This window comes from Silene latifolia, chromosome 9, assembly GCF_048544455.1.
Source record: "Silene latifolia isolate original U9 population chromosome 9, ASM4854445v1, whole genome shotgun sequence".
Classification (NCBI taxonomy): Eukaryota; Viridiplantae; Streptophyta; class Magnoliopsida; order Caryophyllales; family Caryophyllaceae; genus Silene; species Silene latifolia.
In genome coordinates, this window is record NC_133534.1 from 172,392,625 (window position 1) to 172,416,988 (window position 24,364).

General features: G+C 37.2%; 2 long non-coding RNA genes and 1 other non-coding gene across 3 annotated transcripts in view; 1 reads left to right on the forward strand and 2 right to left on the reverse strand.

The window, feature by feature from the left end:
• LOC141598372 (uncharacterized) overlaps nt 1-24,364 on the forward strand; it is a 110,122-nt gene that overhangs the window by 61,304 nt on the left and 24,454 nt on the right. The gene's annotated exons all lie outside the window — the stretch shown is intronic.
• On the reverse strand, nt 3,948-4,702 carry LOC141598371 (uncharacterized). Its single transcript, XR_012523459.1, has 2 exons — nt 4,634-4,702; nt 3,948-4,163 (listed from the first exon to the last, which is right to left on the reverse strand). It is a non-coding gene; the product is annotated as an uncharacterized LOC141598371 (long non-coding RNA).
• LOC141603082 (small nucleolar RNA R71) lies at nt 13,880-13,986 on the reverse strand. The gene has a single exon (XR_012524978.1). It is a non-coding gene; the product is annotated as a small nucleolar RNA R71 (small nucleolar RNA).

Sequence of the window (24,364 nt, forward strand, 5' to 3'; positions counted from 1 at the left end):
GTTGGTTGAGGATTTTGAATATTTTAGCTTTTGTATGAGATGTTTTGGTGAAATTTGGTGTTTTCATTGTAATAGTTAGAGTAAGGGGTGTCATTCTTGTATGCTTGGAAAGCATTCACTTTCTCACTTGTGCCCCTACACTCTTGTTGATCATGTCCCAAAGTTCCACAATTCTCACATACTCCATTTGGAATAGAAAATGTTTCCACCATGGCATTGACATGTTGGTGTTGCTTGGATGATTGAGAGGCTTCATTCATCTTGGCTATGGATTTCTCAAATTTCAAGTTCATTGTGTCAATATGGGAGCTTAGTTGGGCACCCAAATCGGCACTCAATTATGTGACAAAGTCAACTTCATGTCTCCCTCCCCTAGTAGCTTTTCTTGGCCTACTATATTGAGAGTTGTGAACCGCCATCTCCTCTATCTTTGCCCAAGTTTGGTTGTAATCTACCTCGGTGAATCTTCTATTAGAACCCATGTTGAGCACATTCCTTGAATCTTCATACAACCATTCAAAAATTGTTGGATAAGAAACCATTCGATTAGTCCATGATGAGGACAAGAGCGACATGTATCTTTGAATCTTTCCCAAGTTGCATATAAAGACTCTTAATCTCTTTGCTTGAATCCGGTGATTTGGGCTCTTATCATGTTGGTCTTCTCCGGAGGGTTGAACTTCTTGTTAAAGGCAGGTGCTAACTTCTTCCATGAATCAATTCCAAGAGTGGCCTTGTCTAGGCTATTTAACCATTTCTTTGCGGCTCCGATCAAGGAAAAAGGAAACAATACCCATCGAATTTGGTCTTGAGTTACCCCCATTTGGGAAATTGTATCACAATAGTCACAAAACGTCTCCATGTGTAGATGAGGATCATCACTAGGCATCCCTCCAAATTCAGTTCTCTCAACTAATTGTATGAATGCGGATTTTGCAATGAAATTACCGGTCAAGTGGGGTGGTGTTGGAGTACCATTTGGTAGGTTCTCCTAGATTGGTACAGAATGAGATGAAAATTTAGGCATTGTAGGATGATTTTGTTGTTGGTTTGGAATTGGGTTATCCTCTCCTTCTCTTCCAAAAGGGTTGGTAAACTCAACACTAACCGATTGGACAATACCAATGTCCACAAGTTCTCCAATACCCACAATTGTTGAAGTCCCTCTAACGGTTCTTCGAATATTCGTCAAAGTTCTGTCAATCTCGGGATCAATAGGCAAAACACCGCCTTGTGATCTCCTAGAAATGCAAAAATCAAACAACTAGAAAACGATTAAAACTACCTTGATGAGTTTGACTTCCCCAAGGTTAAGAAAGACACAACTAAAAACAACAAATGAAAACAAATCAATTGAACACCGTCCCCGGCAACGGCGCCATTTTTTATTCGGTTGAAACTTTGTCGTCTAAGCTTAGCAATCAAAACAATATTTATAATCTTAACTAACTAATCTTATTAGAGTGGTAAGTAAAGGTCGGATCCCGAAGGACGGGTATTGTATTGTTTTACCGGTTGTAGAAAGTTATGTCTTAGGGTATCACAATTTGGGTTGAGTTTGAGGTTTGCAATCTAAACTACTTAACAAAGGAAATGTAAACAAGTGAAAGTAAAACAAAGCAAAGTAAGTAGGGTTTGTAAACAATTGATTATGGAACTAGGGTGTCATGGGTTCATAAGGGAATCATGGTGAGATCATACAAAAACGTTTCATAGATGCAAACAAATTATTGTTGTAGTGGAATCGAGTTAGTTTATTTCTAACAATTCCTAGGATGTTTTGGGTCTCGTTACCGAGTCGGTCAAGACTTTACAACTCCTAAAAGTCGACTTAATTCTCCCTATTCAACTATATGCATGGTCTAACAAGCCTTGAGTTGGTTTATGTATTACAAGTCTTGTTAAATGGATAAGAGATTCATGATAGGTTGTCACTCAAGCATTTCATCAAGCATAACATGTGCATAAGTTGAAACTACAACAAGCAAGCAATCATATGAACTTATAAAGTAAAGATCTACTGATGTGACTCATATTTGAGCACATTTAGTCCGCGAATTAACCTCGTTCCTATGCTTTTTAGCACATATTTAGGTCATTTATTGTCTTTAGTTTCCCACTTTACATATTCTTTGAGGTTTTGTCTCCTTGGTAGGACAGGATTGCTAACCTTGCATTTATGAGGCGAAATGGAGCTAAATTGACCACATCTAATGACCAAGCATCAAAGAGAAGACCAATTCTAGAGGCTTAAGTATATAATAAAGTGAAATGGGTAATGGGATCCTTGCATCCCCAACACGATCCTTGCGGATTGTTGGGGAACTAAAGGCAAGAAGCAGCCTGTCTGGGAATCCGAGCGGATCATGCACGATCCGGGCGTCTCACAACACTAAGATCCGGGCGTCTTGCTCCAAGGACGAGCGGGTTGAGAAGCCAGAATCCAAGCGTCTTCCCCTGGATCCGAGCGGATCACAAGTCAGAAGAGCCTGTGCCACAGCACAGGGCGGGTGGATCGTGGCAAGACTAGCAAGGGGATCCGCTCATTTCCCTCGAGAGGAGCATTTCCTCAACTTTTCTTAGGATCTTAATATTCATTTAAGCCCTCAGTAACCTTAATCCTTGTACCTAATCTTTGGTATAAATACCCCTTTGTACTACCTAGATTATAATCAATTCCTAATCACTTCTTAACCATCTCTTAATCAAGTTGTAATTCTCTAAAATTAGTCTTAATTAAGTTATAATACAATTTATCAATATTAATCGTATCTTAATCTTTCCTTAATTTCTTTGTTGTTCTTCCTTTATTTTGGGTAATTAGAAGATTATTTGGGTTTATTTGGAGGATTGACAACCTTCTATCAATCATCAAGTACTTCTATTATTCTTTGCTTTATTATTTGGAATCATATTGATAGGTATAATTCCCTCTTAATCTTGTTTAATTATTGTTAATCACTTTCATTTATTCATCATGTTTTGCTTTGTTAGTATGATTGAGAACCTTATTAGTATGCTAAACTTGATCATGAGTGAGTAGTTTCCTTAGCTAGGGTTAATGGGGAATTAGGGGAAACAAACATGGGGAATAATTCATGCTTAATCTAATATGTTTTCATAATTAAATTGCTTGCTTGTTGTGATTTCAACTTATGCACATGTTATGTTTGATGAAATTCGAGCCTATGAATCCTTGCATTTTTTACCCATCATTTATCTTTTCAATGAGGCTTGTAAGCTTATATACCAACTCGAGCCTCATTAGACCATGCATATAGTTGGATAGGAAGGATTAAGTCGAATTTTATGTGTTGTATAATCTAATTGATTCGGCTCCGGGACCCAAACCTTCTTAGGGATTGTAAGCTTATACACCAACTCGATCCCATCACAACAATAAGTGCTTGCTATATAATTGAGAACATGTTTGTATGATCAACTCCCATAAATCCCCTATGAACCCATGACACCCTAGTGCCTTTAATCAATTGTTTACATCCCCTTTTAGTTATCTTGCTTGTTTTCATTGCTTTACTTTTATCTTGTTAATTAGTTTAGACCAATTTAATCTCAACCCAAATTGTGACACCCTAAGACACAACCATTTTCAATTGAGAATCCTACATAAATACCCATCCCTTGGGATCCGACCTTTACTTACCTCTTTACTAAGAGTAGTTTGTGAAGTTATAAATATTGTTTTGGTTGGTAACTTTTGATGAAGAGTTTTAAACCGGACCAAAAATGGCGCCGTTGCCGGGGACGGTGTTAAATTGATTTGATTTTCATTAATTGTTTTTAGTTGTGTCTTTCTTTACCTTGAGGAAGAGCACTTCCTCAAGGTACTCCTCACCTTTTACTGTAACACCCCCATACTCCAAGTGCCTTACCAGGACCACTCAGGTATAAGGATGCCACCATCTCGGTTACCCGAGGCATGATAATCATAAGACAATGAAGAAACATACTTTATTAAATAAGTTTAAGTGATTACATTATAAAACCAAAACTAACAAAAGGAATTACAAGGTTCTCATACGGTCTACAGCTAAAACTATCAAAGCTACTAGACTTCGTCTGACACAGCGGAAGACTTCTAACTGCCACGTGATGACTCATCCCAGCTATCCCATACGCGTCATATCACACCTGCTCAATAACTGCTCACCACCCCCGAATGGATCACCACAGTTTTTAAAACATTTAAACGGGGTCAGTACTAATCACACAATTCAATACATATATCAACAATAAGATAAACAGACAGCTGAACTGCCACACACACACACACACATCCAACCAACTCCCATCGTCTCAATACTGACTGTCCACTGGACCAGCCCTGCCAGTGGGGGACCGCAGCCGTTCCCACCTAAGCCCCGCTCATCGTACGAGCGATAACCCTGTCCATTAATGTGCACATCCCCTTTCGTGGCGGGTTCCACTAAGGGCGAAACTAGGGCGTGAAGTCACTCCCGCAAGTGACCCCACTCAGCCGAGAACGCATCTCGAGAACCATCAACAACACAACCACAATCACAAACACAAGTACAACCATCAAATCAATTAACTAACTACAGCACATCACCAATATCCCATTATGGGACTAATACTGAGTGGGAAATCCTACCTGGTTAGCACAACACGCAGACGGTATCTACAGCTGTCTCAAAACGCCTCTTCTATGAACTCTCCTCCTACCATACAACACATAGATACTACTATTCAATTACTATTCATAAAAACCCCCAATTCCTAAATTAGGGTTTCACTAATCTTAACAAAACATCATATAAATTACATTAAAAGCTTACCCTCGACGCAAGGAATCCAACGACACAAACTACGATGCAAACCGGCCGTCTGAACTCCGGGAATTGTCAAGAACGCGATTAGGAAGAAGACAAGTTGCTTTCTCTCTTAAACAGGTTTTAGGTTTTGTAAAAAGTGATTTAGAACAAAGACGAATTGGTTTAAATACCTTAATCGCGTAATTAACAAAACCCGAGAAAACTCCCCCGTAAAACCGGACACTCGATCGAGTACCCAAGGTACTCGATCGAGTACCCCCCTACTCGATCGAGTGCCCCAGCTACTCGATCGAGTACCCAACAGGTCAGAAACTATTTTATTTCGCAACTTGCCCTTACTCGACAGAGTAAGGGCTACTCGATAGAGTACCCCAAGACTTATAAATACGGAGTATTACATTTACCCTTAGTGTGCTTTGCAAGATGGATATTATAGATTGTTGTGTAGAGGACCATATGAGTACTACTCTCATCAAAGACCCTTTGCAAGCATTGGAAGCCTTAGATGCAAGGGAGGCCAAAAATTAGCATTGGGAATTAGAAGTAGACCTCCTTGAAGCCGCTCTAGCCAACAAAGAGCTCACCTATGAGAAATCCATGTTGATAAATGATATTCTCGAGGAAGCATCACAATCCACTAAAGAAGAACAAGTAACCAATGATCATATCATACAAGCCGAAGAGCTAGACAAATATATATCATGGACTTCGAGTATGAGGAGCTTGAGGAACAAGTCGAATATGCCATGAGAATGGAGTGTATAATGGAGATGGAGCATGTCCTTATTGAACCTTCAATAGTAGAAAGTGAGGTAAAAACTCCAACTCTAAAACCCCTTCCCCCAAATTTGAAGTATGCTTACCTTGATGAATCTAAAACCAAACCAGTGATTGTTAATGAAAAACTTGATAAGAATCAATTGGAAAGTTTGCTTGATGTGTTAAAAGAACATGAAAAGGCTATAGGTTATAGTCTAGATTATCTTAAGGGGATAAGACCCAAATTTTGCATGCATAGAATTCATCTAGAATAAAACCATAGACCTACCATTCAAGCCCAAAGGAGACTAAACCCCCACATGCAAGAAGTTGTAAAAGCGGAGGTTATGAAATTACTTGATACGGGAATCATTTATCCTATATCGGATTCTTTGTGGGTTAGCCCCGTTCAAGTGGTACCTAACAAAGGAGGTACCACGGTGGTAACAAATGAAAAGAACGAGCTAATACCGACAAGGAAGATCACCGGTTGGCGCATGTGTATTGAATATCGTATATTGAATTCCGCAACAAGAAAAGATCATTTCCCCCTACCATTCATTGACCAAATGCTTGAGAGGTTAGCCTCTAACAAATTCTTTTGCTACCTTGATGGGTACATGGGATTCTTCCAAATCCCGATACACCCGGATGACCAACACAAAACCACCTTCACATGTCTTTATGGAACCTTTGCATATAGGAGAATGCCCTTCGGGCTATGTAATGCTCCCGCCACTTTTCAAAGATGCATGATGAGTGTCTTCTCCGATTATCTAGAAACCATAATGGAAGTTTTTATGGATGATTTTAGCGTTTATGGAAAAGACTTTAACTCTTGCTTGCATAACCTTTCTCTTGTATTGCAAAAATGTGAGGATGTTAGTCTTGTCTTAAATTGGGAAAAGTGTCATTTCATGGTCAATAAAGGTATTGTCTTGGGTCATTTAATCTCGAAAAAGGCCATCAAAGTTGACAAGGCCAAAGTTGAGGTGATAGAGAAACTCCCACCTCCCGTGAATGTTAGAGGGGTGAGAAGCTTTCTCGGTCACGCGGGTTTCTATCGCCGTTTCATAAAAGATTTCTCTAAGATTGCGAAACCCCTCACTCAACTTTTGCTTAAAGATGCCCAATTCCAATTCACTAATGAGTGTGTTGAAGCTTTTAATAGAATCAAGGAAGCCTTAATCTCGGCACCAATCATCCAACCACCAAATTTGGAACTACCATTTGAGATCATGTGCGATGCGAGTAACTATGCCGTTGGAGCGGTTCTTGGCCAACGGGTAGGAAAAGCCTTACATGCTATCTATTACATAAGCAAGACTCTTGATGCCACCCAAGTGAACTATGATACTACCGAGAAGGAACTCATTTCCATTATCTATGCTTTAGACAAATTCCGTTCCTATTTGCTTGGATCAAAAGTGATTGTTTTCTCGGATCATCGTGCTCTTAGACATCTCTTGATAAAGAAAGAAGCAAAACCAAGATTGTTGAGGTGGATTTTGCTACTCCAAGAATTTGATTTGGATATAAGAGATAAGAAGGGAGCCGAGAATGTGGTAGCGGATCACTTGTCAAGAATTCGATTCCACAATGATGAGGGAGAGACACCGATTAATGACTCTTTCCCCGATGATATCTTGATGGCCATCCATTCACAACTTGAGAATCACACCACACCATGGTTTGCCGACTATGCTAATTACATTGTTGGAGGAGTTCTTCCCCCAAACTTGAACTACAATCAAAGAAAGAGATTCTTGCTTGAAGTAAAGAGATACTTTTGGGATGATCCCAATATTTACAAGGAATGTAGTGATGGACTTTACCGAAGGTGCATAACCCAATGGGAAGTTCAAGGTGTTTTGGAAGGATGCCACTCATCACCATATGGAGGACATCATGGAGCACGAAGAACAATTGCTAAAGTCTTTCAATCGGGTTTCTTTTGGCCTACTATATTTGAAGATTCTAGAGAATTTATTCTCCATTGTGATCCTTGCCAAAGAATCGGGAACATTTCTTGGAGAAATGAGATGCCACAACGAGGAATATTGGAGGTAGAAATTTTCAATGTTTGGGGAATTGACTACCAAGGACCATTTGTATCATCTCAAGGAAACAAGTACATTGTTGTAGCCGTCGATTATGTATCAAAGTGGGTAGCAGCAATTGCTACCCCAACCGATGATGCCAAAACGGTTACTAAGCTTCTCAAGAAAATAATCTTCCCAAGATTCGGAGTCCCTAGAGCGATCATTAGTGATGGAGGGACACATTTTCATGAAAAGAAGCTCACATCTCTTTTGAAAAAAAATGGCGTTCAACATAGAACAGGTTTGGGATACCATCCTCAAACAAGCGGTCAAGTTGAAGTTTCGAATAGAGAAATCAAGCAAATTCTTGGGAAGGTTGTCAACAAGACTCGTAAGGATTGGAGTATGAAGCTTGATGACACTCTATGGGCATATAGGACGGCCTATAAGACTCCCATAGGGGCCTCCCCTTACGAGCTAGTCTATAGAAAGGCGTGCCATTTGTAAATCGAATTGGAGTACAAAGCCTTTTGGGTAATCAAAGCTCTCAACCTTGACCTCAAGTTAAGTGGTCAAAAGAGGATAATGCAAATCCAAGAGTTGGAAGAATTCCGACTACAATCCTACGAAAATGCCAAGATCTACAAGGAAAGGACAAAATTGCTTCATGACAAAAGGATTAGACAAAAAGCTTTGCACAAGGGAGACAAAGTCCTTCTATTTAACTCCCGATATCGACTCTTTCCCGGGAAGTTAAACTCAAGATGGATGGGACCCTATGTAATCACCGAAGTGGGGAAATATGGCGACTTCGAGATAAAATCGGAAGATGGGAACAAATTCAAAGTCAACGGTCAACGATTGAAACCGTATTATGAAGGAGCATTCATCGGAGAAGTCGAGGTCATCCACCTTGAGCCTCTCCCGCCATGAAGAGACCATCAATGAGAGAGTTTGGTGGAGTCCTCTCCAAACCACCATTTGTAAATATACTAACTCTTCTCACTTGTATTTTTATCTTTATTGCAATTCCATAAAATGATGATTTTGACATGAGAGTTGGTGAGGGAGTGTTACTAATCTTGGTTGATGAATGAAGGATTTAGCAATTCGAGTGTGGGGTAGCACGCTTATCAATAAGGAGAAAGAAGAACGAAACCCCCACGGGCAGACCTGAGCCCGTGGGAACTGCATACGATCCTGGGGTCCCAGAGTAAGATCTGAGCGTCTTAGCTCTAGGACGCGGGTCTTGGGAGTGCTGAAATTAAAAAGTACGGTCTGTTTAAAAATCTGGGCATATCACATATATGACGCCCGTCTCAGTCATGAATCCGCTCGTCTTGTAACCAATCTGCACGTCCTGACCTTCTTCAAAAAAATGATTCCGCTCTGTTTGAAAATCTGCCCGTCTTGAGAAGGATCTGAGCGTCTCCAGTACGCATCCGCTCCTCTCCAGCAAAATCTGCGCATCCCAGCACGGGTTAGAACAAACAGACTACACTGACTAAGGATGCGAGCGTCCTGAGCTCTATCCGCCCGTCCCTATCTACTCTTCTGATTTTTCTGCAAAACACGGATCCGCCCGTTCCAGACACGGCCCGCGCATCTCCTTCCCGTGTTGCTCTTCTATTTCGACTTTTGCATTTTCCAACCCATCACCCATGCTATGACACCTCATCCTTCTTTCCTCTATAAAACATAAAATCCCCTCCCACATGACTCAAATCACACCAAAAGCACTCATTTACCTCTCTAATTAAAAACCCCCAAAACCTAGGGTTTCAAGAAGGAACTCAATTACAAAGAATATCTTCATCTTCAACAAGCCAAATTTGAAGATCTACTTTTAAAAGATGAGAACAAGAGGGTCCTTGCCTAGAGAAAGAAGAAGAACAAGAGTAATTGGGAGCTCTTCTACATCTCACCTCAACACATTGAGGAGAGAGAATAAAGAAATAGTTGATCTCTCAAGACTTAATGAGTTCTCCAACATAGAATTCGTCAATGATGTCCAAAGACTCGTCTTTCATCGTCTCCTTGGTAAAAACATTCTTTATACTAAATTCATGTGCCATGAGACATTAAGGAAACTAGGAATTTTTCATCAAACCGAGGCACTCTTTGAGTTATTTGGTCTTTCAACCATGTTCAACATGCATGAGCTCACTTATCGGCCCCTAGTAGTTTTCTGAAAATTTCTACCTTGAACAAGACGATCTATGTGGAGTTTAGACTAGAGAACACAACTCGAACCATGACTCTTGTGGAATTTGCTAATGTGTTGGGTCTTGATGTATCGCCTACCCGTATATCAAAACCACAGAATTATAGCATAGCACCTCTATGGCGAGCTTTGACGGGTCGCGATTTCTCCTTGATCAAGGAATGCTCGGCCTACTACATTCAAAACCCCATTATTCGGCTCACTTACCGGTTTATCGCAAGTACTCTCCTAGCTCGCCGCGATCCCGCGTTTGTTAATGAACTTGATCTAGTCTTCATGGAGTCTTATTTTAAAGTACAAGGGATGAGCGGTTATCACTTCAACGCACCCTTAGTACTTCTTGAACGATGGGCGAAATTCCGGAATGGGGATAATGATGGTATGATCCACATCGTCAATGGGGGATTAATAACGAGGCTTGCAAAATTATTCAATCCCAATTTCAACAACAACAATGCTTATATACCTCTTCCGGGCAACACCAAGATTGATGAAATGTTGATTTCCCGACAACACCATTGGATCACCCTTGAAGGCTATGAGCGAAAGATTAAGTGGCTCATGAAAGGGAGCACCTCCATTTTTCTTCCAATGGAAGGTTTAACAAGGATATCACCTCGAAGGGGTCCCCTCTCTCAAGTACCATCCTACCTTATCCCAACTCGTTCAAACCAAGCTAATTAAGCCCCACCTCCTACTCAACCGCAACAGAATGAGCCCCAAGCTAACGATCAAGGAAAGGTTGTTATCCCGCCTTACCCCTTTCCTTATCAACCTTAAAATCACCCAAATCCCTTTATCCTTCCTAGAGATGATTTTATCACGGGTCTACTCTAAGACATGCGTCGTAAGAAATATGAAGCTAAAGTAGACAATTACTATGCTCTCTATCCACAATTTCACCGGTTGGCCCATCAAGGGAATATTAGTGAAGAGGGAATGCTTCCCTCTTGGGCTCAAATGGGTATCCTTTTTTCAAACTCGGAGCATGCCAACGGTGGAACACATGGAGAAGGAGAAGGAGAAAGGTCAAGTGGCGGTGATACGGTAGAGGTCAATAGCGAGGGGGACGAGTTCATGGATTTTTATGAGAGTGACGAATAGCGAGCACAAGGGGATAGTGATATTGGAGGGGATGATGGAAATCAATGAAGATGTTCATGAGCTAGGTGGAGTGGGCATGCGCTACTCACCATGGCCAAGGTGAAGCTCTTCTTTCCCCCTCATTCCTCTTATCAAAAATTTCATGCTTTGCTAACTTGTTTTACAATTGATTGTTTCAATTTTTAGTGGTGTCCTTGTAAAAGTGAAGGACTATTATTCCACCTTGGCAACATCTAGGTGATGATAAATTTATTGCTCCTACTTTTGAAAATCCAAAATGATAAATTAGTTTCATGCATTGCATACTTGTGCATGAAATCCCCCATTTTTAGACTAGAAATAGTGTCTTACTTGGTTTGGGGAAGTTTAAGCACAAGAAATGGGAGTTAATTCAAATTAGCTCTCCAATCAATAAATTCATGCATCATATAGTGTAGCTGATGTGACCATAATTTGAGCGTATTTAGTACCCGAATTAGCCTTGTTCCCATGCTTTTTAGTGCATATTTGGGTCATTTATTGTCTTTAGTCCTTTGTTTTGCATATTCTTTGAGGTTTTGTGTCCTTGGTAGGAAAGGAGTGCAAACCTTGCATTTTCTTGGTAAAATAGAGCTAAATTGATTGAATTCAATGACCAAGCATCAAAGAGAAGACAAGACTAGAAGGCCTTTGTACATACTATAGTACATGGGCAATGATGAGAAAAGATCCTTGCATCTCCGGGGAAATCCTCAAGGATTTTATGAAGAGAAAGGAAGAAAAGAAGAAAGAAAGAAGCTGTAAGACAATCCGGGCGGATTGTCCACTAGCCGCCCGTCCAAGATAGGCAATCCGAGCGTCTTCCCCAGCTGGACGCTCGGCCAAAACCACCACAATCCGCCCGTCCACCCCAAGAATCCGCTCGGCCAAAACCACCACAATCCGCCCGTCCCGTGCCCTGGACGCTCGGATTGTGTGACAGCTAAATTTGTCTTCTACATGTTCAATGAAGGATGCGCATATTTTTCAAGGACCGGCGAAAAGGAGACCGGAGTCTCTCTCGAGACCGGCATTTCCTCAAGGACTTAATCGTCATTTAAGCCCTTAGTTAACCCTAATTTATGTACCTAATCCCCCCTATAAATACCCCATTAGTCTAATTAGATAAGCATGTTCTTCTTAGCAATCTTTAGTGTAGTTAATATCAATCAAATCTCTCTTTAATCTTGTAATCAACATTTAATCAAGTCTTAATACAAATGTCATTTCCCTAATCTCTCTTTTGTTCATCTTTCATTTTGGGTAATTGAAGATTATTTGGGTTATTATTGGGAGATTGACAACCTTCCAATCAATCATCAAGTACTTCTATTATTCTTTCCTTTATTAATGGAATCATTAGTAGGTATAATCCTCTTAATCCGTTTTTAATTATTGTTAATTATCTTCATTTATTCATCATGTTTTACTTTGTTGGTATGATTGACAACCTTGCTAGCATGTTCAACATGATAATGAGTGAGTAGTTTCCTTAGCTAGGGTTAATGGGTAATTAGGGGAAACCAACATGGGGGATGATTTATGCTTAAATTAATATGTTTTCATAGTTTATTTGCTTGCTTGTTGTGATCTCAACTTATGCACATGTTATGTTTGATGAAATGCTAGCCTATGAATCCTTGCATTTTTTACCCATCACCTATCTTTTCAATAAGACTTGTAAGACATAAACCAACTCGAGTCTGATTAGACCATGCATATATTTGAGTAGGGAAGATTAAGTCGACTTGTAGGTGTTGTACAATATAATCGATTCGGCTCCGGGACCCAAACATTCCTAGGATTGTAAGATATAAACGAACTCGATCCATCACAACAATAATTGCTTGCTTATAATTTGAGAATATTTTTGTATGATCAATTCCCATGAATCCCCTATGACCCCATGACACCCTAGTGCCTTTTATCAATTGTTTATATCCCTTTTTAATCATCTTGCTTGTTTACTTTTATTGCTATTTAGTTTAGTGATCTTCTACTTCAACCCCAAATTGTGACACCCTTAGACACCGCTAGTTGCAATTGAAAATCTCATCTCAATTCCCGTCCCTTGGGATCCGACCTTTACTTGCCTCTTTACTAATTGTAGAGTTGTTTGTAGAGTTATAAATTGTGTTTTGGCCTAGGTGCTCCTAATGACAAGTACCGAAAACTAAACCTCCCTCGAGAGTCCGACCAAAAATGGCGCCGTTGCCGGGGACGGTGTTAACTTGATTTAGATTTTCTTAAATTGTTATTAGTTGTGTCTTTCTTTGCCTTGGGGATGTAAAACTCCTCAAGGTTTGTTCTAATTATTTTCGAGTTGTTTATAATTTTGCATGTCTAGAAGATCACAAGGTAACTTGTTACCCTTTGATCACGAAATTGAAAGGACTTTGACAAACAATAGAAGACTTGCTAGAAGAACTTTGAGAGGTATTGGTGAGCTTGTAGATATTCAACCAAACACTATTGAGTTCATCAACCCTTTTGCAAGAGAAGGTGAAGAGAACCCAACACAAAATCCAACACAAAATCAACCCACAATGCCTAAATTTTCATCACATTCCGTACCTACCGAGGAGAACCTACCCAATGGTACTCCCACACCACAACATTTAACCGGAAATTTTATAGCCAAATCCGCATTTATCCAATTAGTCGAAAGAAGCCAATTTGGGGGGGATGCCTAGTGAAGACCCTCATTCTCACATGGAGACTTTTTGTGACTATTGTGATGCGATTTCTCAAACCGGTGTAACTCAAGACCAAATTCGATGGGTCTTATTTCCTTTTTCTCTAATTGGCACCGCAAAACAATGGTTGAAAGGCCTTGATAAGGCTACTCTCGGAATTGATTCTTGGAAGAAGTTGGCTCTAGCTTTCTAAAAAAGTTCTATCCACCGGAAAAGACTAATATGCTAAGAGCTCAAATTACGGGCTTTAAGCAAAGAGATGAAGAATCTTTGTATGAAGCTTGGGAGCGATTCAAGGGAATTTGTCGCTCATGTTCTCATCATGGACTTAGTGAGTGGTTCTTGGTACAACAATTTTGGAATGGTCTTTATGAAGACTCAATAAACATTCTCAATATGGGGTCAAATGGAATGTTCACCGAAGTTGACGACAATCAAACTTGGAACAAGATTGAGGAAATGGAGGTCCATAACTCACAATATAGTAGACCTCGCAAGGCTACTAGAGGAGGAAAGCATGAAGTGGACTCCATTACTCAATTGGGTGCTCAACTTAGTGCTCACATTGATACCATCAACTTGAAGTTTGAAAAAGCTATGGCTAGACTTGAAGAAGCCTCAAAATCTCCAAAGCATCATGTTAATGCCATGACGGCATCTTCATCAATCCCAAGTGGGATATGTGAGAATTGTGGAACTTTGGGACATGACCAAAGTGAATGTAGGGGAACAAATGAACAAGTGAATGCTTTTCAAGCATACAAGAGTGGTACCCCTTATTCCAATTATTACAATGAAAACACCAAATTCCACCCAAATCTCTCATACAAAAGCCAAAATGTCCAAAACCCTCAACCAACATACACCCCACCTCCCATGAGAAACCAAAATCAAAGACCCTTTTACAACCAAAACCAAGGTTACCAAAATCAAACTCCATACAATCAACAAAATGACCAAGGTTTTGATGTTCAAAAAGCGGTCCTCCAAATGCAAAAGAATCAACAAGAGTTTTTCACTCAAATGCAAAAAGATAGTCAAGCAAAGGAAATCACCATCAACAACATTCTAGCCCACACCAAAATGTTGGAAACCCAATTGACTCAACTAGCATCTTTAAGCTCACAAAGACAAATGGGCAATTACCACCTCAAAGTAATCCCCCAAGACATGAAACGATTAGTGCCATTCACTTGAGGAGTGGTACGAGGTATGAAGCACCAAAGAAGCAAGTTGAGGATGAAGTTGTGGAAGCTAGTGACAAAGAAGAAGTTGTGCAAAACTCCAAGGATGGAGAACCATCAAAAGAAGAAGTTTCAAAGAAAAATGAAGACAAGGCCAAAGAAAAGGAGCCCATTGTGATTAGACTTCCTTTTCCAAGTCGTCAAACCAAGCCCAAATTTGATGACCAACTTGGAAAATTTATGGAAATTGTGAAGAATTTGGAAGTCTCGATTCCTTTCACGGAATTAATCAATCACGTGCCGGCCTATGCAAAATACATGAAAGACATCCTTACAAAGAAGAAGTCGATCCGGAAGCTTGAGACCATCGCCTTCACTAAGGTGAGTAGTGCAATCCTTCAAGGGAGTTCACCTCCAAAACTTAAAGATCCGGGAAGCTTCTCAATACCGTGTACCATTGGCGACACCACGATAAACAAAGCCTTATGTGATCTAGAGGCTAGTGTGAGTGTTATGCCGTACTCGGTGAGTAAAAGTTAGGGATGGGAGAGCTTAAATGCACCAATATCACACTCCAAATGGCCGATAGATCGACGAAGACACCATTAGGGATATGGGAAGATGTTCCCGTAAGAGTTGGGAAATTTTTCATCCCGGTGGACTTTGTCATTGTTGACATGGAAGAAGACTCCAATATTCCAATCATTCTAGGAAGACCTTTCTTGCACACCGCGGTTGCGGTGATAGATGTGAAGCATGGAGAGCTCACTCTAGATGTGGGAGATGAGAGCATAACTTTCAATCTTGACAAGACCATAAGAGCTCCCCGTTTGCATGAACCATGTTTTATGGTTGATCATTATAGCCGGAAGGATGATAAGAAGAAGTCGGAATTCCAATGGAAGAAGAAAGATGATGATGCTGTTGGAATATGTGTCCTCCGACAATAATGCGATCACAACTGTTGATCATGATGATCACATGTTTAAATCTCATTTTAAGAATACATGTGGGATGTAATATTTTACAGTCAACTGGTCCACACATATCGGTAATGATTGGCTGACTAGAGTTGGAGATTACTGTCGTGCGACGGTGGTGATCAGTTGATCCCCTTAGGTCATACCTATAGGGAAATACTCTTAATTGATTATTTAATTAATCGTATACCGATACGAGTTAATTAAATTGCTTAAAATTGACGGATGATTTTGTGAGTATAATTAACGTATCTTATTATATGATTAATTGAGACACGGTCTAAGTAATCGAATTGTTTTATTACTTAGATGAAATTATTGTTTACAGAAACAATTGAAATAGAATGAATAAATTATTATAAATACAGAATGTTGTAGTTTATAATACGGAAACACTTTTGGCACAAGTAATTACGAATTACTAGTCGATTTTATAAATGACATATTTTATGAGTATGTTGATTTTTTAATATGTTAAAAAAATACATTACATTGTGACATATCATGTAACATGTTACATGTGACAAAATTGACAAATGACAAAATATAAAATGGACTTTCCATTTTATAAGTGCCGAAAAATTGGAGGGTTTAAGGTGTATATTGTGTTTTTTATTTAAGTGGAAAACACAATGATGAAAACCTAACTTGTAGCATTGCATGCCTATTTTTCTTGGGTAGAAAAACTAGCCCATGCATTGGACATCATACTTCCTCCAACCGGTTTTCACTTGGGTAATAAAGGATGTTTCCTCTACAATTATTCATTCACATCTTTTATATTTTTCTAGTGTTAGAAAAATGCTTTCTCTCTACACATCTTATGAGATTTCTAGAGAAATAAAAACCTCACAAAAATACTCCCTCTTGACCGAAATATTCAAGAGAAAAATACAATTTATTTTGTGTCATATTTTAAGTAAAACTAATATTATTACTAGATCTAAATAATATTGGTTATTATGAGTTTTCCTTGGGTATATGCTTTCGGGAGAGATTCTATACTTGAATCCTTGTTCTTCCATTTGGAAAGCTCAAGAACTAACAAGAAGGAGATCTTGTTGGTGCCCATATGATGACCGAAATTTATATGGTGAGAAAACGATTTCTTCTCTAATTTTATTATTGTTTGCATGCATAAGATTTGTTATTAATTTTGTGACTAAATTAATTAGAACATATATGAATATGTTAAGTAATGAGATATAGATTTCTAACAAGCGGTATCAGAGCGCACAAGGTTGTTTGCATGCAAATCGGTTATTGTTTTTCCGAGTTATACGATTAACATATAAAACTTATAAATTTGTGTTTATTTTGAGATATCACGAATTTAATTTATGCATGTTAAAGTTTCTAATCCTAAAATGTATTTACGATTTTTTGGTTAATTTATGGATTTTATTGTTCATTTTATATAATATTTGCATTAAAATGTGATTTTTATGATAAAAATATCATTTTTGGACGAAAATTAGCTAAACTTCGAGTTTTACAGTGGTTTTTGGATATGTTTTCACATATATTATTTTTAGTTGATCTGGAAATTTTCATAATTTTTGGAGTTCTTATGCTCGAAAAAAGGATTTTTCATGATAAAAATCGAATTTAAATGAAAAATAGGTTAATATGAGAAATATTTCGAATCTGGTCATAGAAATTTAGTATGTTGTCACATGCAATTTTACAAGATGCTTGTAAAATAATAGGCTATAATGAAGTCTTCATGCATGATTTATGGATTTTTGATGAAAAATAGCATAAATAGTGACTTAATTAGTGAAAAATTGCTAAAACATACTTCATGACTAAGCAAAAACGTCACATGTTGCATTTTATTATCTTTTTAAGATCTAAAATTGAAAAGTTGATGAATATATTTTTTCTCATGTTTTTATGATTATAATTGATAAATCCGATAAACCGCAACATTGTTTTTCCCGATAAATTTTCGAAATTTTTAACCTAAGTTTTAGAATATTATGAGTGTCATGGTATTTTTCCAGAATGTTCATGAGTTTAAATTTTGAATTTTGAATTTATTTGAAATTTTTGTGATTTATTTGAAGTTTATAGCATTTTATTGTAAATTTTGGGTCCATTAATGAACAATTTTAAGAAATATAAGTTAATTATAGTCAAATAGTTAGTGAAGACTAATTTTGAATCCTAAGAAGTTAGGGTAATTAACTTGTGCATAAATATGAATTTATGTAATTATCGTGATTATAAAACGTTGAATCAAGCAAATCCGTAAAAACCGTGTAATATACGATATTGGCTCCTTAAAGGCGATTTAGCATAAAATTGGACATGTTCATACATATTATAATGCTGCATTTTATTTATGATAGTCATAATTTTATTTTATGTAATTTTTGAATTATGTAATTTTTACTTAGTATGGCCTTAGTTTTTAATTGGTATTACCCGAAATATATGGGAATATCGATTCGGTTGTAATTTATTGTGATCTCGTATCACCGTTTTGTAACTTAATAGATTTATTTTTTATTTTAATTACGAATGTATAATAGGAAATTATGTAATTTGTTATGTAATTTATTTATTTCGGAGTTCCTTGAAGACGGTGTTACTCAAGGAAGACGATACATAAAGACTGTGGTGCCTCGAGATGCGTGCCACAATCGAAGGTCAAGGGACCAATGGAGTTGGTTTCCGAATATGTAATAGTTAATTAGATTTTCTATTTTTAGGAAGGCCATACTAGGATTTAAATTTATGCTTTGCATTTTATTTATATGTCGCATGCATCGCTAAATCGCCATAACTAAAACATGCATCATCTTTTAATCGAGTATATCGACCGTGTCAATTATAATTATCGTAGTTCACCGCTTTAGTTCACTTAAAACGTGATAGATAATAAATTGACATGACCTCTCGCTAATATAAACAATTGAGACTTAGCCTTACCAAATAGTAGAAACCATGAAAACCTATTTCGTGAGGGAGTGCACTCGGCCACACCGGGGTACAAACCTTGTTACGTAGGGGAAATGGGTGATAAATGTCTATCCACCGAATTCATGTTGATAAGGGATGTATCGGCCACACCGTGCCCAAGTTGATGTGGATTTGGATCATGGACACATTTATTCGAAATTTGGGTTGAACTCAACAAAAGTTTTTTAGATAAGGGATGTATCGGCCACACCGTGCCCTTGTCAGATGTGTTTTGGGATAAAGATAAATGTTAATGTAATTTTATCGACCAAGAGTTCTAAAAGTAGAATCGATTAAAGAGTTAATCCACCGAGTTATATTGATAAGGGATGTATCGGCCACATCGTGCCCAAGTTAATACGAATTTGGATCTTGGAATCATTTATCATAGTTGGGTAGAGGTCACTATGTAAATGCTTTACTTGTTAAATTATTTACATGTATTATTAAAACGATAAATGTTAAGTTTTCCACTATTCCGTTATCATATTGTTCTATTTCTTTACCGCAATTTTTATACGATATCATTTCGTTTTTGATTCAAATCTCCATTAAAACATCGTAACTAAAGACAAATATGAATTTTCTTCTAAAAACCTCGAATTAACCATTGCTAAGGATCTCTTGTGAGGAGTATAGATAAAAGTTATTCATTATCAAACAGGTTTTTGATTCTTGACTAACACATCTACTTACAATGGATTGTTTTTCATATAAGTACCTTGAAACGATAAATTGTTTTGGTAATTAGATTTGTCGGAAATCGTAATTGACCAAAATATCGCAACCACTTCAATGAAAGTTTTAAAGACTAAAACGAACAAATGAAGAGTAATCTTCATGAATTTAATTTTGCTTCTCAAAGCAAAGACTCATTGAAATAAGTGGGAGCATTCTCTTAAACCGTTAAGATGAGGGTGAGGTTCAAGAAGTAAAGATTATAATGGAATTGATACAAGGTAATGTTAAAAGTAAAGTTGTTGAGAATGACGATACTAAACCTATCAATCCCGACCGATAAAGTTTCCATTGTCTTAAATGTTAGACACTAGAGAGGAAACTACCCCAAATTATTGAAGAATCAACAAATTAGTTGTGGGACATCTAATAGGATCTTCTTCTTTATATGTTTATATGATTGACATAAAATTTTGCTAGTACCATTTTGTCAGTATTAGAAACCAGTAGAGGTTTTCATCATTGTATGCGATACATAGAATGATTAGAATATGACGACTAGCAATAATGAAATCGAGAGATAGAGTCATAGTGTACTAAATCTAGTTTTCGGGTTTGGAGTTGTACTTAATTGTGACTATTAAGTACATAAACTTTAAATAAGAATACAAACTTGTTAAGATACAAAAGAGGTTTCACTTTTGTGACCCTATACACCACGATTTGATGTATGGCTAGCCCATTATCAAGGTGATAATATTCTAAACCAAACTAGAATGATATATCATGAAGATGATGCAAGACTCAAATTGGTAACCCAAGATTAAACCTTAAATTCTGGAATGATTAACGCAAAGAGTTATCGAGTACTCTTGAAACCTTTAGATCTTATGGTATATGCGTATCTTGTATTCAAAGCAAGATGTCTCGTGCCTTTTGGTTGAAAAGGAGATCGAGGTTGTAAATCATTGATTCAAAAGAGGTTGATCATTTTCTTTTACCTAAGATTTAGGTTGACACTAATGTGTTCACTTAATAATGTAAATAGAGAAATCTTTGAAGAAGTTCAAAGTGTTCAAAGAATCACGATTAAGTCGTGATGGGATTATCAAAGTGAAGACTTTGATATAAGCCAAAGGAAATGTGATATAGTATCACAAGTTAATCTCTCTTAGCACGCATTATGGAATAATGTGTGGTTGGATAAGAAATCAAACGCTATTCGATATGGTTTGGACTTCAATCAAGTTACTTTGAGTTACTTGATCCTTTTGGGGCATTTATCATTTTTGTCTAAATTATTTTCCACTAAATCATATGAGATATGAAATGGTAATGTACCATATTTGTAAGTTTTCACAAGAAACAAATGTTCATTTTTCCCTTTCAATTATCACGAGTACGACGGGTTTGCGGCTCGTGAAGCTGTCTTTCTAAAATACAAGTTTATTTCTAGAAGACAGAGTGGGAGAAATTATTCATGAGCCACAAAGAATGTTATGTCGCAAGAAACATGTCTTTCTTGCCTACATGAGACGTTTTGTGTAAGACGTTGTTTCTTTAAAACCTAGGAGGTTAAATTTGTCACTTGTTAAAAATGATGAATTCATGCTACTTTTAAGTAAGTAAAGAGCTTATAACTTACAAAAGAAATCGTTTGATTCAAGTTGATTACTTCTAGAAAGTAATGAACATATGACTTACATGAGAGTGTTTAAGTCACAACTCAATACAAGGCTTAGAGCCATGAAAATCCGAAATAAAAGACTTGATTAGTGACAAAGGGTTTTGCACTAATAAAGAGAGATTTCAAAGCTTGATTGGTTGCAAAGGGTTTTGCACTAACTGAAACGCTTAAGTCTATTTGGATCTTCTTAGGGATTGTGTTTCATTATGATGATATACATATAGCAAGTGAATTTAAAACCCACTTCTTCAATTAGAAGGAATGTATTCAATACATGTCTTGAGTTTTGTAGATTCTTGCAATCCTAAGATAATGTGGAACTTAAGAGAGGGTCTTAAGTTGGACATCAATGAGTTGGAATCAACATTTTGATCATGTGATAAAACTTTTCTCAATAGGTTGAGAAGTTGTGATTATACATGGAGTTTAGTGGGAGTTACGGTAATTTTAATTAGTCTTATATGTGAATGACATATTGATCATTGGGAATAATTTAAGACTTTTGGAGTATTATAATACATCTTTAATATCTAGATTTATGAAGATAAATCCTCGTGATATTAGGGTCAATAAGAAGTCTTATGTTGATATGATTCATGACTAGTTCAATTAAATTGAACATATTTGATTGATTCCATTTGCTTCATTTGCTGGGATCAATTAAATGAGTAATGATGTATAACACTTCATATACTTTGAGTATGATGAATTGTTTTCAAAATCGAATTTAAGTAATCTTTACCAAGTAAACCATAAAGATTACCCTTAAGTGCTTGCAGAAGCATTAAGGAAGTAAAGCAAAGTGTTTATGATGCAATTTTGTGTAAGGGTGTTACACAAGTGACAATTGACAATTGAGATTGCGCATGGTTTCCGACAAAACCATAATCAAAACACATTAAGATGGTTAAGATACCATTGTGGCTATGTTATTTAAGAAATAGATTTTCTAGAATCGTTCTAGGCAATAAAGAACAATGAGAGATATTTATAACGGAAATTGAGTACACTTGCAATCATGAGATGTGCAAGAGAATGAGTCCCGCACACTGTGAAAACAGTGGGACCTATTCTTAGGCTAGAGGGCCTATGTCTTGATTGGATCTCGACACGTACTCAAAAAGTTTTGTAATGCAAATGTATACATTACAAAGGAAAACGAGTATGCAGTAAGGTTGAGTAAGGTACAAGAAGTTGATAAAACCTACTAACCAAAGCCTTCTCATAGGCTAAACATGATGAGTCATATCATTTCAATTGAATTGAAATGAACAACTGCATGCAAGATCAAATTAGATTATAGAATATGAAATAGTAATCAGGTATTGACTATTCATATGTGATAATCGCATTTGTCGTTCGAGTTTTACTTTAAAACTCTTCTATTATACTTTGTTACATCCAAACAGGTTGTAGAGACAACGTTGAACCCCGTTAAAGTGAACTCGGATTAACATGGTATTCGCCCATAGTCACTTGTTTGAGGTGACGTCTCGAAGTGACTAGAGTGTGATGCGATTGATGGCAAGTTCAAGTGCCATGAAGTCATATGAGAATGACTAGTCGATCACATAGGCAGACTGTTAGGAACACTTTGTCGGGCCTTATGACCGCTTATAGAGTTCTGGCAAATTTATATAGCCTGGTCGTGGCGAGAGCTACTATAGTATTCTAATGAGTCGATTCTTTTGACTAAAGACTATTCGCCTAAGATGGCACAGTTTCAGATTAACTTTGATTTGTGTTACTACGACCTTCGTAAATGGGGTCAAATGGGCATATTTTGGGTTATGATGGCTGTGGCTAGTCGAAGGGAATGAGTGCGATAGGAATTGTCCATCCCCTTGTCAAGGTTAAAACAATATCTCAGGGCCACTCGAGGAGTAATGAACTGGAAATGCGTGGCCACGCTCGGAAGGTATCCAGAGTGGATAAATCCGGTCAAATAGTTATTCTCCAGATCGAGGAAACCACTCTCGATATGATCACTTGCAAGTACGACCTGAAAGACACCTTACATTGAGTTGGAGATAGTAATAGGACAAGAGAATTGTGTTGGAATATGTGTCCTCCGACAACAATGCGATCACGACTGTTGATCATGATGATCACATGTTTAAGTCTCATTAAAATGAATACAATTGGGAAGTAATATTGTTACTGTCAACTGGTCAACATATATCGGTAATGATTGGCTGACTAGAGTTTGACATTACTGTCGTGTGACGGTGGTGATCAGTTGACCCCCTAGGTCATACCTAAAGGGCAACCCTCTTAATTGATTATTTAATTAATCGTATAATGTTACGAGTTAATTAAATTACTTGAAAATTGACGGACGATTTTGGAAGTAAAATTTACGTATCATATTGAAATGTGATTAAATATGATACGGTCTGAGTAATTGAATTGTATCATTACTCGGATGAAATAAATTGTTTAATGTACCAATTAAATTGAATGAATTGTTATAAATACAATCAGTTGTGATTTATAAATTGGTAAAAATTTTGGCATAAGTAATTATGAAATTACTAAGTCGATTTTTGTATGTGACGTATTTTTATTAATACGTTGATTTTTAATAAGTTAAAAATTACATAACAAATATATGTGACATGTGACATGTAACATATAGACAATTGACAAAAATAATATGGACACCATATTATGTTAAGTGCCGAAAATAAGAGGAGGAATAGACTTAATATTGTGTTTATATTTTAATAAGAAAACATAATGATTAAAGAGTAGTCTAGCCATGCAAGCCTATGAACTTTGTTAAGAGCAACAAATTCATGCATTGGCTCCCCAAAACCCCTCCTCTTACCCGGTTTTGAGAAGGCAAAAGCCATCATGGCTTTTGTTTTATTTTTGCCTAATAATATACAAAATGTGGTATATTGTTATTCATTCTATTCCATCATCAAATATAGAGATTTCTAGTGAGATAAAATCCTCTCTTTCTCTCTTACATAAACCGAAATAATTCAAGTGTTCAATATTATTTTGGTTCAATTTTCTACTAAGAATTAATATTATAACTAGTATTTGTAATATTAATTTAATTAAGAGGAGCCTTGGGTATTATACATAGGGAGAGATCTTACACTTAGATCTTTGTTCTTCCATTGGAAAAGCTCAAGAACAAGAAGAGAAAGGTGATCTCTCTTGTGCCCTCTAAACCGAAATACTTCAATGTAAGGACATT